This window comes from Macaca thibetana, chromosome 16 (genome assembly GCF_024542745.1).
Source record: "Macaca thibetana thibetana isolate TM-01 chromosome 16, ASM2454274v1, whole genome shotgun sequence".
NCBI classification, from domain to species: Eukaryota; Metazoa; Chordata; class Mammalia; order Primates; family Cercopithecidae; genus Macaca; species Macaca thibetana.
The window spans coordinates 32,028,879-32,046,557 of record NC_065593.1 but is presented as its reverse complement, the minus strand read 5'-3'; the positions used below and the strand labels follow the sequence as shown (position 1 = coordinate 32,046,557).

Below are 17,679 nucleotides of genomic sequence, written 5' to 3'. Positions count from 1 at the left end.
TCTGCCACAGCCGGGTGCGGGGCCAGCCCCTCGGCTCCTCCTCCTGGCGGAGAGGGGAGTAGGGGAAGCGGTCCAGCATGCGCCTCGCACCAGGGACAGAGGCGTCCCAAGTGAGGGACCGGGACTAGCCGGCCTGTAGCGGGGGGAAAGGGAACCCAGCATTAAGGCGGGCTGAGTGGGGCAGGCGGCGTTCGGGCCCGTTTAATTGTCTGTTGAATCCTAACACATTAACAAGAAGTGGGCAATCGCGTCCACCACCTGTTCTCATCACGCTAGCTGGTTTGCAAGCCTGGGCGGGCTAAGTAACCCCATGCTGGAAGTCCATAACCAGCCCCCCGTTTCGCTCCTCAACCCCAAGACAGCCGACTCGAAAGGTGTTACACATGCTGGATCCTGGCGTGTTGAGGAGAAGCTTCAGTAAACGAAGCTCGGTAAGAAGGGGAGTGTACCAAAGAACCACCGTCTTCTGCCTGCCCTGAGCAAAGTAGTTGCCAAAGCGTTCCAGACTTTTCGGATTGGAGAATGCTTTCCGTCCTCCACTGTGGGCACGCCGGGCCTTTGAGAGGAAGCCAATCCGTGTCTGTAGTTTCGCCAGTTACTTCATAGCAAGATTTTCATGGTAGCTGTGTGTTGAAAATTAATAATAACTGGAAGGGGTCCCAACACAATACAAACATTGCTTAGGGAAGAAACTTGGGGAAAATTGCGCTTGAGAAGAACAGGGTGAACTCAACCCATCCAAGGAAGAATTTAATGAAGCATGCACAGCAACTTCTTAATGCTTACAAACTTGTGAGGAAGGCCAGAAGCGCAGAGGATGACAGTTAAGTGAGAACAAGCTCTATGCCAGAGGGTAAAACGTGAATAGGATAGAAATACATGCCCCAGGTAAGAAGTTATTGGCGGAAGCTGAGGCAGGAAGAGGAAAAGATTGGTCCAACAGGGAACAATATTCATCCAGGAGCCCTCATAATCCCACTAGGTGGAGCTTCCCCAAGAATTTATCAACCCATTTTTAAAATAATAGGGTCAAGCACGGTGGTATGTACCTGGACTATAGTCCCACCTCCTCAGAAGGCTGAGGTGGGTGGATGGCTTGAGGCAAGGAGTTCAAGGCTATATGTAGTGTGCTGTGCCTGCGCCTGTGAATAGCCACTGCACCCCAGCACTGGCAACGTAAAAAGACCCCATCTCTAAATAAATCAATTAATTAAATGACAGGGATTGGAAGCACAGAACATAGGAAAGAAGATGTGGACTTTACAGAACAGTGATTCATATTTCACAATAATTGTATCACTGAGATATCTATCAGTTGGACAAAGGTAGGGGGGAAAAAGATAATTGAGCAAGACTTCCTGGCTTAGTAAGATGTTTGATTTGACTGACCGAAAAACATGGCCTGGGAAGAGGGAAGCCTTGCCTTTCCATAACAGCAGTCTCTGAAGCTGACGTGAAGGGAGTGACTTTGGAAAGAACTAAAAACAATGAGGTTGTGTCTTATTGTTGTTTTACCTTTCCTAGATCTTATTAAATAATAGGAATTCTTTCCTCAGGATTCTTTTTTATTTTTTATTTTTGAGATGGAGTCTCGCTCTGTTTCCCAGGTTGGAGTGCAGTGGTGCAATCTCAGCTCACTGCAACCTCCGCCTCCCAGGTTCAAGTGATTCTCCTGCCTCAGCCTCCCGAACAGCTGGGACTCCAGGCACACACCACCAAGTCCAGCTAATTTTTGTATTTTTAGTAGAGACGGGGTTTCACCTTGTTGGCCAGGATGGTCTCCATCTCTTGACCTCGTGATCCGCCTGCCTTGGCCTCCCAAAGTGCTGGGATTACAGGCGTGAGCCACCATGCCAAGTCTCCCTAAAGACGGAGTCTTGCTCTGTCGCCGCGGCTGGAGTACAGTGGCCGGATCTCAGCTCACTGCAAGCTCCGCCTCCCGGGTTTACGCCATTCTCCTGCCTCAGCCTCCCAAGTAGCTGGGACTACAGGCGCCCGTCACCTCGCCCGGCTAGTTTTTGGTATTTTTTTAGTAGAGACGGGGTTTCACCGTGTTAGCCAGGATGGTCTCGATCTCCTGACCTCGTGATCCGCCCGTCTCGGCCTCCCAAAGTGCTGGGATTACAGGCTTGAGCCACCGCGCCCGGCCTCTCCCTAGGATTCTTAATGGTGTTGCTGTTTACCAGCTTTAGAAGCTCTACAAAACCAGGGATTTACCCTCAAAAACTGTCCTTACGTGAAATTTCAGCCAGCCCTTGCATGTCCTGCTTTTGACCTCACTGATTATTTTAAATAATTGAGCTTTCTATTTTAAATAATTGAGCTTTCTAAAGAACTAGCCAAAGAAAGGCCTAATAAAAGCTACAGTGAAAAAAAAAAATTAAGGAAGGATGAGTTATGATACCAAGGTCACTTACAGAGGATCTAATAATCTAATTGTTATCACCAAATGCTAAGACAGCTGGGCAGAGAATGAGCAGAGAGCTGTGTCTTTAAGACAGTACAACTGGAATTTCAGCAACCCCTGAGTGTTATGGTGTTTGGTGCATGCCACAACCTGCCCATCCCTACTGTAGGTTCTTTAGAGCTGCTCCATGAGTTCTTGCTACACAAGCTATTATGTCTGTAAGAGGTGGGGGAGGAGAACCAAAGGGTGGAGAGAACTTACCATATGAGACTAACAAATGGAAGAGAAGGATGAGTGGTACGTTTCTAGAAGCTGACACTAGAGGTCTGTTATGGGCTGAACTGTATCCCAAAATTCATATGTTGAAGTCCTAACCCCTAGTACCTCAGAATGTGAGTATATTTGGAGACAAAGTCTTTACAGAAGTAATTAAATTAAAATGAGGTCATATGGGTGGGCCCTAATCCAGTATGACTGGCGTCCTTATAAGACAAGGTGATGAGGAAACAGACACACACACAGAGGGAAGATCCTATGAAGACATAGGGCGTCCATGGCCATCTTCAAGCCAAGGAGAAAATACCAGAAAAAAACTAACTGCTGACACCTTAATCTTGGACTTCTAGCCTTCAGAACTGTGAGGAAATGCATTTCTGTTGTTTAAGCCACCAGTCTGTGGTACTTTGTTATAGCAACCCTAGAAAACGAATACAAAATCCCAAATATATGACTTCCAGGGTTTTCAAGGTGATGTAAAGGTATTAGGGATTCATCCTGAGCAGCCCAGCTACCTTCCAACCTTAAAATTGCTTTCTTATCTTCCTGTGGGTAAAGTCAGGAAAGTATGAGAGGTCCCTGTCTTCGAGGTGAGTATAGTCTATTTAAGAGACAAAACTAACACATTAAAACAGAGTGTCTGTGTCACACTCTTTAGAAGATAGCCATATGAATTTGTAATAGCCATAGATGAGAAAAGATAAATTCTCAAAAATTGATAAACCCAGATATATATAAATATTATATGCGCCACTGTCCAGGCAGCTTCATTTGGCATTTTTAGGTCAAATATTTAGATTAGGGCATCGTTTCTCAAAGTATGTCCCACTGATCACCTTAAGAAACAAACACGGCCGGGCGCGGTGGCTCAAGCCTGTAATCCCAGCACTTTGGGAGGCCGAGGCGGGCGGATCACAAGGTCAGGAGATCGAGACCACAGTGAAACCCCGTCTCTACTAAAAACACAAAAAATTAGCCGGGCGCGGTGGGCGGGGCGCCTGTAGTCCCAGCTACTCAGGAGGCTGGGCAGGAGAATGGCGGGAACCTGGGAGGCGGAGCTTGCAGTGAGCCGAGATCGCGCCACTGCACTCCAGCCTGGGCGACAGCGTGAGACTCCGTCTCAAAAAAAAAAAAAAAAAAAAAAAAAAAAAAAAAGAAACAAACACTAGGGTGCTTGTTAAAAATGCAGATTCCCAGCCCTTTTTTTTTTTTTTTTTTGTGCAACAGCACAATTATGACTCACTGCAGCCTCAACTCCTGGGCTCAAGTGATCCTGCCACCTCAGCCTCTCAAGTAGCTGGGACTACAGGGAGATGTCACCACACCTGGTTGACTTTTTCTCTTTTTCTTTTTTTTTTTTTTTTTTTTTTTTTTTTTTCCCCCGAAACGGAGTCTCACTCTGTCACCCAGGCTGGAGTGCAGTGGCACAATCTCGGATCACTGCAACTTCCACCTCCTGGGTTCAAGCAATTCTTCTGCCTCAGCCTCCCAACCCAAGTAGCTGGGATTACTGGTGCAGGCCACCATGCCCAGCTAATTTTTGTATTTTTAGTAGAGACGAGGCTTCACCATGTTGGTCAGACTGATCATGAACTCCTGACCTTGTGATCCACCCTGGTCTCCCAAAGTGTTGGGATTACAGGCATGAGCCACTGGACCCGGCCGACTTTTTCTTTTTTTAAAGCATCCCTAATAATTAATCACCCTGAAGTTTGAGAACAGTCATTTAAGATTTATCATTATTGTTCCCCTCTTTGCTGCCAGAGTTGCTGTTGAACAACAAGGCCTTCAATACCTGTCACTCTTAGGACAAGAAAGTCTCTCAAGTCAGACTTGAGTTGAATCAAGGGAGGAAAGAAAGTGCCTTAATAGAAAATAGAACCATGGGTTGGGCACAGCGGCTCACGCCTATAATCCCAGCACTTTGGGAGCGCAAGGCGGGTGGATCACCTGAGGTCAGGCGTTCTAGACCAGCCTGGCCAACATAGTGAAACCCTGTCTCTACTAAAAATACAAAATTTGCGGCAGGGCACGGTGGCTCATGCCTGTAAATCCAGCACTTTGGGAGGCTGAGGTGGGTGGATCACCTGAGGTCAGGAATTCAAGACTAGCCTGGCCAATATGGCGAAACCCCGTCTGTACTAAAAATACAAAAAAATAGCAGGATGTGGTGGCAGGTGCCTATAATCCCAGCTACTTGGAAGGCTGAGGCAGGAGAATTGTTTGAACCCAGGAGGCAGAGGTTTCAGTGAGCTGAGCTCATGTCACTGCATTCCAGCCTGGGTGACAGAGAGAGACTCTGTCAAAAATAAAAAAAATTAAAAATAAAAATATTGCTGGGTATGGTGGTATGTGCCTGTAGTCCCAGCTACTTGGGAGACTGAGACAGGAGAATCACTTGAACCCAGGAGACAGAGGTTGCAGTGAGCCGAGATTGCGCCACTGTACTCCAGCCTGGGCAACAAAGCAAGACTCCATCTCAAAAAAAAGAAAAGAGGCCAGGCATGGTGGCTCACGACTGTAATCCTAGCACTTTGGGAGGCTGAGACGGGTGGATCACCTGAGGTCAGGAGTTCGAGACCAGGCTGGCCAACATGGCAAAAACCCGTGTCTACTAAAAATACAAAAATCAGCCTGGCATGGTGGTGGGCATCTATAATCCCAGCTACTTAGGAGGCTGAGGCAGGAGAATCGCTTGAACCCAAGAGGCAGAGGTTGCTGTGAGCTAACAGCACCACTGCACTCCAGCCTGGGAGACAGAGAAAGACTCCGTTTCAAAAAAAAAAAGAAAGAAAGAAAGAAAAGAAAAGAAAAGAAAATAGAACCATGAAGAGCCCCCTGTCCTGGGGCTATCTCACCATGAATCCAAATTCTATAGATAACAAGATCAGTGATCAGTCTTCAGGACAGAGGATAATGGAATTATTGGGTTATTATTTCCTACTGACCACCAATAGTTATATTTTAATCTGGCTTCTGGCAATTGCCGTGCTTATTCTTATCCTTATACCTTTGTTTATGGTGGCAGACTTATCCAACTTTTCTCCTGTTTTTCTGAATCTTTCTAGTCCTTAGAAGTCCCATTTTCTCCAAGATTTATCTTACTTCTCCAGCTTTCACTGATCTCTCTCTCCTCTGAATTCTTGTGGCAATATGGTCATATCACACAGTTCAGAATTTTTTTTTTTTTTTTTTTTGAGACGGAGTCTTGCTCTGTCACACAGGCTGGAGTGCAGTGGCGCGATATCGGCTCACTGCAAGCTCCACCTCCCGGGTTCATGCCATTCTCCAGCCTCAGCCTCCTGAGTAGCTGGGACTACAGGTGCCCGCCACCATGCCCGGCTAATTTTTTGTATTTTTAGTAGAGATGGGGTTTCATCGTGTTAGCCAGGATGGTCTCGATCTCCTGACCTCGTGATCTGCCCACCTCCGCCTCCCAAAGTGCTGGGATTACAGGTGTGAGCCACGGTGCCCAGCCAGAATTTTTTTTTTTTTTTTTTTTTTTTGAGACAGAGTCTCGCTCTGTCTTCCAGGCTGGAGTTCAGTGGCACGTTGTCTGCTCACTGCAACCTCCACCTCTTGGGTTCAAGTGATTCTCCTGCCTCAGCCTCCTGAGTAGCTGGAATTACAGGTGTGCGCCACCATGCCCAGCCAATTTTTGTATTTCTGGTAGACAAAGTCTCACTATGTTGGCCAGGCTGGTCTCAAACGCCTGACCTCAAATGATCCTCCCACTTCTGCCTCCCAAAATGCTGGGATTACAGGTGGGAGCCACTGTGCCTGGCCCACAGTTCAGAATTTAATTAGGATATAATTTTTTGTCTGCATACTGGTTTTAGCTCTCCAGTTAAATCCTGAAGGCAGAGACCATCTCGTATAGTTTGCTACCCCCTTTTATAGCTCTTTGAGTAGGACTAGGTATTTCTATTAGTAAGCACTTCATTGACTGAAATAAAGATTAGCTTTGTACCTGAGAGGCCACTCTGCTCCTGGTGCTTGCTTATCCGTCTTCACGTTGTCTCTGAGAGGCAAAGCCTCTCTGAGAGGCAAAGCTGCTTTAGGATGGACAGAATTCATCAAGAAAGTCAGTGCCTTGCCCACAATTGTGGCTCCAGTTGTGATATAAAGGAAAAATAAGACCCAAAGTCCTTATCTGAATACTATGTCTCTTTGCTCTTGTTAATCACTCCAGTTTATCCAGAATTAAGAGCCTGAAGGAACTTCATAACATAAGGTCAGAAAATGTCCTCAGGGAGGCCACTTTATAAGTCTGGTCCTAATGATGAAAGGTAGAATTGCACAATGAAGGACAGCGTGAATAGTAGAGACTCCCCACAATGTTTTCACATGGACACAGGGTTTTCACGTGGCATTTCTGCTCTCACTCCTTCCTTATCCAATAGCAAACACTTCCAGTCTCTATACTTCAACCAGTTACCAAATCTTAGCTTCTTCCTCCATGATGCCTCCAATATATATGTTTTTAAAAATCCCTTTCTAAGTCCTACACACCACAACTAAAATGCCTGGAGAAATTTTAAAGGGCTCTTTAAAGACAGCAAAATGGACAAGATGACTTGTTTGGGTCTTGCCCAATCATAGGATTCTGACATTTTATGTTGAACAGCTTTATAGCCTAGCCATCCCTGACTTCACTTTCCTCTAAAGCCATGAAGATGCTCCTGGCAAGTTTATTTCCTGCCCCTGTCCCTACCTTCTCTTTAGACTTCCCTAGTGTCTCTATTATTCCTATATCAGGTTCAGGTTTTTCCTGCTACATATTTACTTCACTGTCTTCTACCTTCACTCTCTATTTTTTTTATTATATATGAAACACAATACATAATAAAATATAACATTAATACTTTTGTAGAGCCTTTATCGTCAAGAAAAATTGAGCCATCATTCAATTTCTTTTTATCCTTTTAATACCTTCTGTATTAAAATTTTCCTGTATGTCATATCTTAGGGCAGAAGATTTCACAATGTCACATCTTTTTTTATTATTATTATACTTTAAGTTCTAGGGTACATGTGCACCACGTGCAGGTTTGTTACACATGTATACATGTGCCATGTTGGTGTGCTGCACCCATTAACTCGTCATTTACATTAGGTATATCTCCTAATGCTATCCCTCCTCTCTCCCCCTACTCCATGACAGGCCCCGGTGTGTTCCCCATCCTGTGTCTTTCTCATTGTTCAGTTCCCACCTATGAATGAGAACATGTGGTGTTTGGTTTACTGTCCTTGCGATAGTTTGCTCAGAATGATGGTTTCCAGGTTCATCCATGTTCCTACAAAGAACATGAACTCATCCTTTTTATGGCTGCATAGTATTCCATGGTGTATATGTGCCACATTTCCTTAATCCAGTCTATCACTGATGGACATTTGGGTTGGTTCCAAGTCTTTGCTATTGTGAAGAGTGCCACAATAAACATATGAATGTCACGTCTTTTTAAAAATCTCACCTCTGGGCCAGACGTGGTGGCTCACGTCTGTAATCCCAGCACTTTGGGAGGCCAAGGCAGTAGGATTACCTGAGGTCAGGAGTTTGAGACCAGCATGACCAACATAGAGAAACCCTGCATCTACTAAAAATACAAAAATTACCTGGGTGTGGTGACAGATGCCTGTAATCCCAGCTACTTGGGAGGCTGAGGCAGGAGAATTCATTGAATCCAGGAGGTGGAGGTTGCAGTGAGCCGAGATTGTGCCACTGCACTCCAGCCTGGGTGACAGCAAGACTCCGTCTCAAAAGAAAAAAAAAAAAAATCTCACCCTGGTTAACTCCTAGACCTGCAGGTAGAAAGTTATTTTCCAACGCACGTCTTGTTTATCAGTGGACCTATTGTGCTGATGTGCCCAATTTTCTGAATGGAAAAAGAAAAAAAAAGGAAGAAAGACTAAAGACAACAAAAAAATCCATGAAAAGGAAATGTAGCTTCAATCAATGAACAAGATGGTCATAATCAGTTGAATAACATAGTTTTGGGGGTGAATAGAGGCAAGCAAAACTGAGAAGAACTGATTCTTGGTATTGGCAGTGTCAGTCTCAAGGGCGGCAGCAACTCTACCTTCTCTGTGCTCTGTATTGTAAACAGCTTGAGCTCTTTAATCAGACAGACCATGCTTTAAATCCTGACTCTGTCACTAATTAGCTCTGTGGCCTTGAGGAAGTGACCCCTTTCTGAGCCTCAGTTTCCTTATCTATGTTATATATATCTATCTTATATTCAGGATATAAAGCCTACCTTCTAAGGTGGTGTTTTGAATTAAATGATGTGACCAAAATGTGAAGCTTCTGGCACACAGCTTGGAAGATAGTAGGCACACAGAAAATATTACTTTCCCCTTTCTCTCCATGCTCCTGTTCTTTCATTTCCTATTAGTGCTCAATGCAGAACAGAGTGCGTATGGATCCTTACTTGATTCAGAAATTGTGATTGCCATGCGCGGTGGCTCACGCCTGTAATCCCAACACTATGAGTGGCCGAGGTGGGTGGATCACCTGAGGACAGGAGTTCAAGATGAGCCTGGCCAACATGTGAAACCCCATCTCTACTAAAAATGCAAAATTAGCCGGGTGTAGTGGCACACAACTATAGTCCCAGTTACTTGGGAGGCTGAGAAAGGAGAATCACTTGAACCCGGGAGGCAGAGGTTGCAGCGAACCGAGATTGCGCCACTGCCCTCCAGCCTAGGCAAGACAGAGTGAGACTCCGTCTCAAAAAAAAAAAAAAAAGAAATTGTGTCATTACTAAATTCACTGCCCCCTGCACTCACCCTGAGCAACAGAGTGGAGACCCTGTCTTAGCTACGAGGGAGGCTGAGGAAGGAGAATTACTTGAACCGGGGGGACGGAGGTCACAGTAAGCCGTGTTTGTACCACTGCACTCCACCTGGACGACAGAGCGAGACTCTATCTCAAAAAAAAAAAAAAAAAAAATTCAGTGGCTGGGCACGGTGGTTCACACCTGTAATCCCAGCACTTTGGAAGGCCAAGGTGGGTGAATCATCTGAGGTCAGGAGTTCGAGACCAGCCTGGTCAACATGGTGAAACCCTATCTCTACAAAAAATACAAAAATTAGCGCCCGGCGCGGTGGCTCACGCCTGTAATCCCAGCACTTTGGGAGGCCGAGGCGGGCAGATCTCAAGGTCAGGAGATCGAGACCACAGTGAAACCCCGTCTCTACTAAAAATACAAAAAATTAGCCGGGCGTGGTGGCGGGCGCCTGTAGTCCCAGCTACTCAGGAGGCCGAGGCAGGAGAATGGCGTGAACCCGGGAGGCGGAGCTTGCAGTGAGCCGAGATCGCGCCACTGCACTCCAGCCTGGGCGACAGAGCGAGACTCTATCTCAAAAAAAAAAAAAAAAAAAAAATTAGCTGGGCGTGGTGGTGGGAACCTGTAATCCCACCTACTCAGGAAGTTGAGGCAGGAGAATCACTTGATCCCAGGTGGTGGTGGTTGCAGTGAGCCAGAATTGCACCATTGCACTCTAGCCTGGGTGACAAGACCAAGACTCCATCTAAAATAATAATAATAATAAAATAAAAATTCTATTCACCAACCCATCCGCCCCAATATTTCCAGGTTAATGGAGCATGTGATCAGGGATCTTGGGATATTATGAATCCTTACCCTTACTTGGAGGGAACAAATGACTATGGCCTGAGCTTCTGAGAACCAACCAAAGGCACGTGTAAGTATGCCTGGCTCTGCCCAGGCTTATTATTGCATCATGCAGGAAAGATTATTTGGCCCCTTTGGCAAGGATGTGTAACAGTAGGAACTTACATATATTACAAGTAGTAGTGTAATGAGGACAATCCCTTAGAAAACAGTTTGGCATTAACTGGTAAAGTTGTACATACTCTGCATACCCTATAACCAGAACTTCTGGATTTATACCCTGGAGAAACTTTCAAAACTGCCCCAGAAACACTTCATTATGGCTACAAACTGGAAACAACACAAATGTCTCTCAACAGTAGAATGAATAAATAAATTGTGATACATGCATACAATGAAATATTATAAAGCAATGAGAATGAACAGATGATTGCTACGTGAAGTAATATGGATGAACTTTACCAACATAATGTTGAACAAAAAATGTATGTTTCCTGCTACAAAAACAGGCAAAACAGGCCAGGTACCCATGGGCTTATGCCTATAATTCTAGCACTTTGAGAGGCTAAAGCAAGCGGATCACTTGAGGCCAGGAGTTCACGACCAGCTTGGGCAACATAGGGAGATCCTGTCTCACAAAAATTATAAACAATTTAGCTGGGCATGGTGATACATGCCTGTAGTCCCAGCTACTTGGGAGGCTGAGGTGGGAGGATTGCTTGAGCCCAGGAGTTGGAAGCTTCAGTGAGTCTTGATCACACAATTCCACTCCAGCCTGGGTGACATAGCAAGACCCTGTCAAAATAAAACAAACAAACAAAAAATGGGCAAAACAAGCCAGGTGCATGTCCCTGTAGTCTCAGCTATTCAGGAAGCTGAGGTGGGAGGATCACTTGAGCCTAGGAGTTCAAATCCGGCCTGGGCAACACAGAGAGAGAGAGACCCCATTTCTAGAAAAAAGAAAGGCAAAACTCATTTGTGATGGCAAGAATCTGGATAATACGTTTTGTTTTTGTTTTTGTTTTTGTTTTTGTTTTTGTTTTTTGGGATGGAGTCTTGCTCTGTAACTGCAGCCTGGAGGGCAGTGGCATGATCTCAGCTCACTACAACCTCCGCCTCCCAGGTTCAAGCAATTCTCCTGCCTCAGCCTCCCAAGTAGCTGGGATTACAGGTGCACACCACCACATCCAGCTAATTTTTGTACTTTTAGTAGAGACAAGGTTTCACCATGTTGGCCAGGCTAGTCTCCAACTCCTGACCTCAGGTGATCTGTCTGTCTTGGCCTCCCAAAGTGCTGGGATTACAGGCATGAGCCACCATGCCCAGCCCCCCCCCCCCTTTTTTTTTTTGAGATAGAGTCTTGCTCTGTCGCCAAGGCTGGAGTGCAGTGACCCAGTCTCGACTCCTGAGTAGCTGGGACTACAGGCATGAGCCACAATGCCCATCTAATTTGTGTGTATTTAGTGGAAACAGGGTTTCACCATGTTGGCCACGCTGATCTTGAACTCCCGACCTCAAGTGATCCACCCACCTCAGCTTCCCAAAGTGCTGGGATTACAGGTGTAAGCCACAGTGTCTGGCTGATAATATTTACTTCTGATGGTGAGTAGTGACTGGAAGAACACATAAAAGAAATTTCCAGGTCAGATGCGGTGGCTCATGCCTGTAATCCCAGCACTTTAGGAGGCTGAGGTGGGCGGATCACTTGAGGTCAGAAGTTCAAGACCAGCCTGGTCAACATGCTGAAACCCTGTCCCTATTAAAAATACCAAAATTGGCCAGGTGTGGTGGCTCACGCCTGTAATCCTAGCACTTTGGAAGGCCGAGGCAGGCGGATTGCCTGAGCTTAGTAGCTAAAGACCAGCCTGGGTAACACGGTGAAACCCTGTCTCTACTAAAAATTCCCCCCCAAAAAAATTAGCTGGTGTGTGCCTGTAGTCTCAACTACTTCGGAGGCTGAGGCAGGAGAATTGCTTGAACCCGGGAGGTGGAGGTTGCAGTGAGCCGAGATTGTGCCACTGCACTCCCGCTTGGGCAACACAGCAAGACTCCATCTCAAAAAAAAAAAAAAAAAAAAAAAAAGACTTTGATTCCATTTATATAATATTCAAAAGTAAACAAAATATTTTTAGTGATACATATATAGATAGTTCAATTTGTTTGTTTGTTTGTTTTTGAGACGGAGTTTCACTCTTGTTGCCCAGGCTGGAGTGCAACGTTGAGATCTTGGCTCACCTCAACCTCCACCTCCCGCGTTCAAGTGATTCTCCTGCCTCAGCCTCCCGAGTAGCTGGGATTACAGGCATCTGCCACCACACCAGGCTAATTTTGTATTTTCAGTAGAAACAGGGTTTCTCCATGTTGGTCAGGCTGGTCTTGAACTCCTGACCTCAGGTGATTCGCCTGACTCAGCCTCCCAGAGTGCTGGGATTACAGGCATGAGTCACTGCACCTGGCCAATAGTTCGATGATTTTACAAAACATGGAAAAACGAAGATTGGGAGGAGGAAAGAGACCAGAGGATCAGAGGCACAGACATGTAAAGAGCATCCATGATGTTGGCAATGTTCAATTTCTTAGTTTGGGTGATGGTAACATATGTTCACCTTTTCAGTATTATTATTATCATTGAAAATATACTTATGTTCTATATACTCTCCTGTATATATGGTATATTCCACAATTTAAAAACCGCCGCGGCTGGGCTGGGTAGCTCACCCCTGTAATCCCAGCACTTTGGGAGGCTGAGGCGGGCGGATCACTTGAGGTCAGGAGTTTGAGACCAGCCTGGCCAACATGGTGAAAGCCCGTCTCTACTAAAAATACAAAAATTAGCCAGGCGTGGTGGCGCCTGCTTGTAATCCCAGCTACTCGGGAGGCTGAGGCAAGAGAATGGCTTGGACCTGGGAGGCAGTGGTTGCAGTGAGCCGAAATCACACCACCATACTCCAGCCTGGGCAACAGAGCGAGACTCTGTTTAAAAAAAAAAAAAAGAAAGAAAGAAAGAAAGAAAGAAAAAGAAAAAGAAGAAAGAAAAAAGAAAGAAAGGAAGAAGAAAGAAAAAGAAAAAGGAAGAAAGGAAGAAAGGAAGAAAGAAGAAAGAAAAAGAAAGAAAGAAAATGGTCACGCTGGTAGCTCATCCCTATAATCCCAGCACTTTGAGAAGCTGGGGTGGGAGGACTGCTTGAGCCCAGGAGTTCAAGACCAGCTTTGGCAACATAGTGAAACCCTGCCTCCATTATTAATTTTTTTTTAAATTTAAAAACAAACCAAAACAAATGAACAAAATGGCATGCAGCATTTAAAAAGAGTAGCATAGGCCAGGCGTGGTGGCTCATGCCTGTAACCCCAGCACTTTGGGAGGCCAAGGCGGGCAGATCACGAGGTCAGGAGATCAAGACCATCCTGGCTAACACGGTGAAACCCCATCTCTACTAAAAATACAAAAAATTGGCCAGGCATGGTGGCGGGCACCTGTAGTCCCAGCTACTCGGGAGGCTGAGGCAGGAGAATGGCGTTAACCCACGAGGCGGAGCTTGCAGTGAGCCAAGGCACTCCAGCCTGGGTGACAGAGCGAGACTCCGTCTCAAAAAAAAAAAAAAAAAAAAGAGTAGCATAGTGTGCAGGCACAATAATTTTAAAGCTAGAAGAGGCCTTGGAGGCCATTTTGTCCAACCACCTCATTACAGAAATCGAAATAGAGGCCAAGAGAAGACAAGTGCCTTGTTCAAATTCATTTAGTCCATTAAAGAGCCTAGGGTAGGCCTCCTGGCTTCCTGTCAAGTGCTCCTTCTGCAGACCCATCCTGATTCATCCATTTGGTCCTAGTTCCTATTCTCTTCCAACATCATATCTCTAAACTGCTTATGTCGGCCGGGCGCGGTGGCTCACGCCTGTAATCCCAGCACTTTGGGAGGCTGAGGCGGGCGGATCACGAGGTCAGGAGATCGAGACCATCCTGGCTAACATGGTGAAACCCTGTCTCTACTAAAAATACAAAAAATTAGCCGAGCGTGGTGGCAGGCGCCTGTAGTCCCAGCTATTCGGGAGGCTGAGGCAGGAGAATGGCATGAACCTGGGAAGCGGAGCTTGCAGTGAGCCAAGGTTGCACCACTGCACTCCAGCCTGGGCAACAGAGTGCGGCTCCATCTCAAAAAACAAAAATAAAAACAAAATAAACTACATATGTCATAAAACTCATAACTTTTTTCCTGGCAAATTTGATGTTTTTTGTTTTTGTGTGTGTGTGTGTGTGGGGAAAGGAGATCAGAAGAGATATACTCTGCTCCACTGATATTCCAAATGCTTAGAAAGTCAGTCAAAATATCTAGCAGTAGAGAAACAGTCTATTAGGAATAATAGAAACATGGATCTACTTGTCTACTCTTGGATTTTTTTGGGGGGGAGGTGGGGATGGAGTCTCGCGCTGTCACCCAGGCTGGAGTGCAATGGCACAATCTCGGCTCACTGCAACCTCCGCCTCCCGGGTTCAAGAGATTCTCCTGCCTCAGCTTCCCAAGTAGCTGGGACTATAGGCATGTGCCACCATGCCAGATAATTTTTGTATTTTTAGTAGAGATGGGGTTTCACCATGTTGGCTGGTCTTGAACTCCTGACCTCGTGATCCACCTGATTCAGCCTCCCAAAGTGCTGGGATTATCAGCGTGAGCCACAGTGCCCATAATCTTCCACCTCACTGTCCCCGACAGTATGGTCTACTCCAATATGCATGCTGACCTTTTTTTTTTTTTTTTTTTAGATGGAGTCTTGCTCTGTCGCTCAGGATGGAGTGCAGTGGCGTGCTGTCAGCTCAGCACAACCTCTGCTTCCCGAGTTCAAACAATTCTCTTGCCTCAGCCTCCCAAGTAGCTGGGATTAGAGACATCCGATACCACTCCTGGCTAATATTGTATTTTTAGTAGAAACAAGGTTTCACCATGTTAGTCAAGCTGGTCTCGAACTCCTGACCTCAAGTGATCCAACTGCCTCGGCCTCCCAACATGTTGGGATTACAGGTGTGAACTACCACACCTGGCCCAGGCTGACTTTAGAGTCTTTAAATTACAAAATAAAAGGGTAGGGTCTGAGAGGTGATCAAAGAAAACTCTTAGACTTCATCTTTGGCCAAGCACAAGGTCTCTTTTGGGAAAAGTGATCTTTTGCCACCTTGTGACACTGAATGAGAAGAGCAAGCCCTCAGATCAGTTCCTACTCCTGCTCCAAGGTGGCAGCATTGTACCGTGGCATCGAGGAAGTAATGTACAGAGTTTCAAACAGAGCAACAGGAGGGAAGGTGATAATACCTCACAGGAGCAGAGAATCATGTCATCATGTTAAGGAAATAGTAAGCAAAAATCACAAAACCCAAGGAAGGCAATGAAGCCCCTCTGCCCTAACCACCTCCTCTGCTAAGAGAAGCAGGCAGTTGGGGGCAAGAGGGTAGGGAGGACGAATAAAGACTTGCTCGGACCAATAAAGACGTGAGGCATTTATGTTCCCTCTAGTCAGTGGTCTCATTTCTCTGCTTTCTTTCTCACAGCAAAACTTTTTGAAAAAGTTATCTAGGCCGGGTGCAGTGGCTCACACCTGTAATCCCAGCACTTTGGGAGGCCAAGGTGGGCAGATTGCTGGAGCTCAGGAGTTTGAGACCAGTCTGGGCAACACAGTGAGACCCTGTCTCTACAAAAAACAACCCCATCTCTAAAACAAAACAAGAACAAAGAAGCTCTAGAGTTTGATGAAGACAGAGTAGATCTTCATTCTCTCTCTCTCTCTTTTTTTTTTTTAAGACGGATTTTCACTCTTGTTGCCCAGGCTAGAGTGCAATGGCGCAATCTCAGCTCACCACAATCTCCACCTCCCAGGTTCAAGCGATCCTCCTACCTCAGTCTCCCAAGTAGCTGGGATCACAAACATGCACCACCACGCCCAGCTAATTTTTGTATTTTTAGTAGAGACAGGGTTTCTCCATATTGGTCAGGCTGATCTCAAACTCCCAACCTCAGGTGATCCACCTACCTCAGCCTCCCAAAATGCTGAGATTACAGGCGTGAGCCACCGCACCCGGCCCTTCATTCTCTTTTATGCTCCATCTATCTATGCCATCACAAAGTCTACAGATTATTTATTTATTTATTTATTTTTGAGACGGAGTCTCGCTGTGTCACCCAGGCTGAAGTGCAGGGGCGCGATCTCGGCTCACTGCAAGCTCCGCCTCCCGGGTTTACGCCATTCTCCTGCCTCAGCCTCCGAGTAGCTGGGACTACAGGCGCCCGCCACCACGCCCAGCTAGTTTTTTGTATTTTTAGTAGAGACGGGGTTTCACCATGTTAGCCAGGATGGTCTCGATCTCCTGACCTTGTGATCCACCTGCCTCGGCCTCCCAAAGTGCTGGGATTACAGGCGTGAGCCACCGCGCCCGGCCAAGTCTACAGATTATTACTGTGGATACTAAATAATACAAATTTGGAAAAATCTTCAACAACAGTTATCTGTCTAGGAAAATTTTCCCAAGCCAAAGACAGTACCACTCACCTACTGTATTTAGCTCTTCCTCACAACCTCTCAGCCCAATGGTCATCAGAATGTTGTTCATCAATACTAACTTCACTATTCAGGAATGTGAAGATGTGCAAAACTCAACAGGTATGTCTGTGCTAATGTGAGTTTATGTATATAACTGTGGATGAATTCCAGAGATCATATGGTTCAGGGCCGGCCGGGGTGGCTCACGGCTGTAATCCCAGCACTTTGGGAGGCCAATGGGGGCAGATCACTTGAGGTCAGGAGTTCGAGACCAGTCTGGCCAACATGGTGAAACCTGTCTCTACTAAAAATATAAAAATTAGCCCGTATGGTGGCACACACGTGTAATCCCAGCTATTCAGGAGACTGAGGCAGGAGAATCACTCAAACCCAGGATACGAAGTTTGCAGTGAGCCAAGATCGTGCCATTGCACTCCAGCCTGGGCAACAGAACGAGACTCCACTTCAAAAAAAAACACAGCCAGGCGCAGTGGCTCATGCCTGTAATCCTAGCACTTTAGGAGGCTGAGGCAGGTGGATCAGGAGGTCAGGAGATTAAGACCATCCTGTCTAACACGGGAAATCCTGTCTCTACTAAAAATACAAAAAAATTAGCCAGGCATGGTGGTAGGTGCCTATAGTCCCAGCTACTTGGGAGGCTGAGGCAGGAGAATGGCGTGAACCTGGGAGACAGAGCTTGCAGTGAGCCGAGATCGTGCCACTACACTCCAGCCTGGGCGACTGAGCGAGACTCTGTCTCAAAAAAAAAAAAAAAAAAAAAGAAAAAGAAAAAAAAAAAGAGATGATATGGTTCAGGACTCTCAAATTTCTAGA

At 46.0% G+C, this 17,679-nt stretch overlaps 2 protein-coding genes across 5 annotated transcripts in view; one reads left to right on the top strand and one right to left on the bottom strand.

Annotated features, from left to right (window-relative positions):
- The window catches only part of TADA2A (transcriptional adaptor 2A), a 556,520-nt gene that overhangs the window by 428,916 nt on the left and 109,925 nt on the right, over positions 1-17,679 (top strand). The gene's annotated exons all lie outside the window — the stretch shown is intronic.
- ACACA (acetyl-CoA carboxylase alpha) overlaps positions 1-17,679 on the bottom strand; it is a 329,721-nt gene that overhangs the window by 275,947 nt on the left and 36,095 nt on the right. The window lies entirely within an intron of this gene.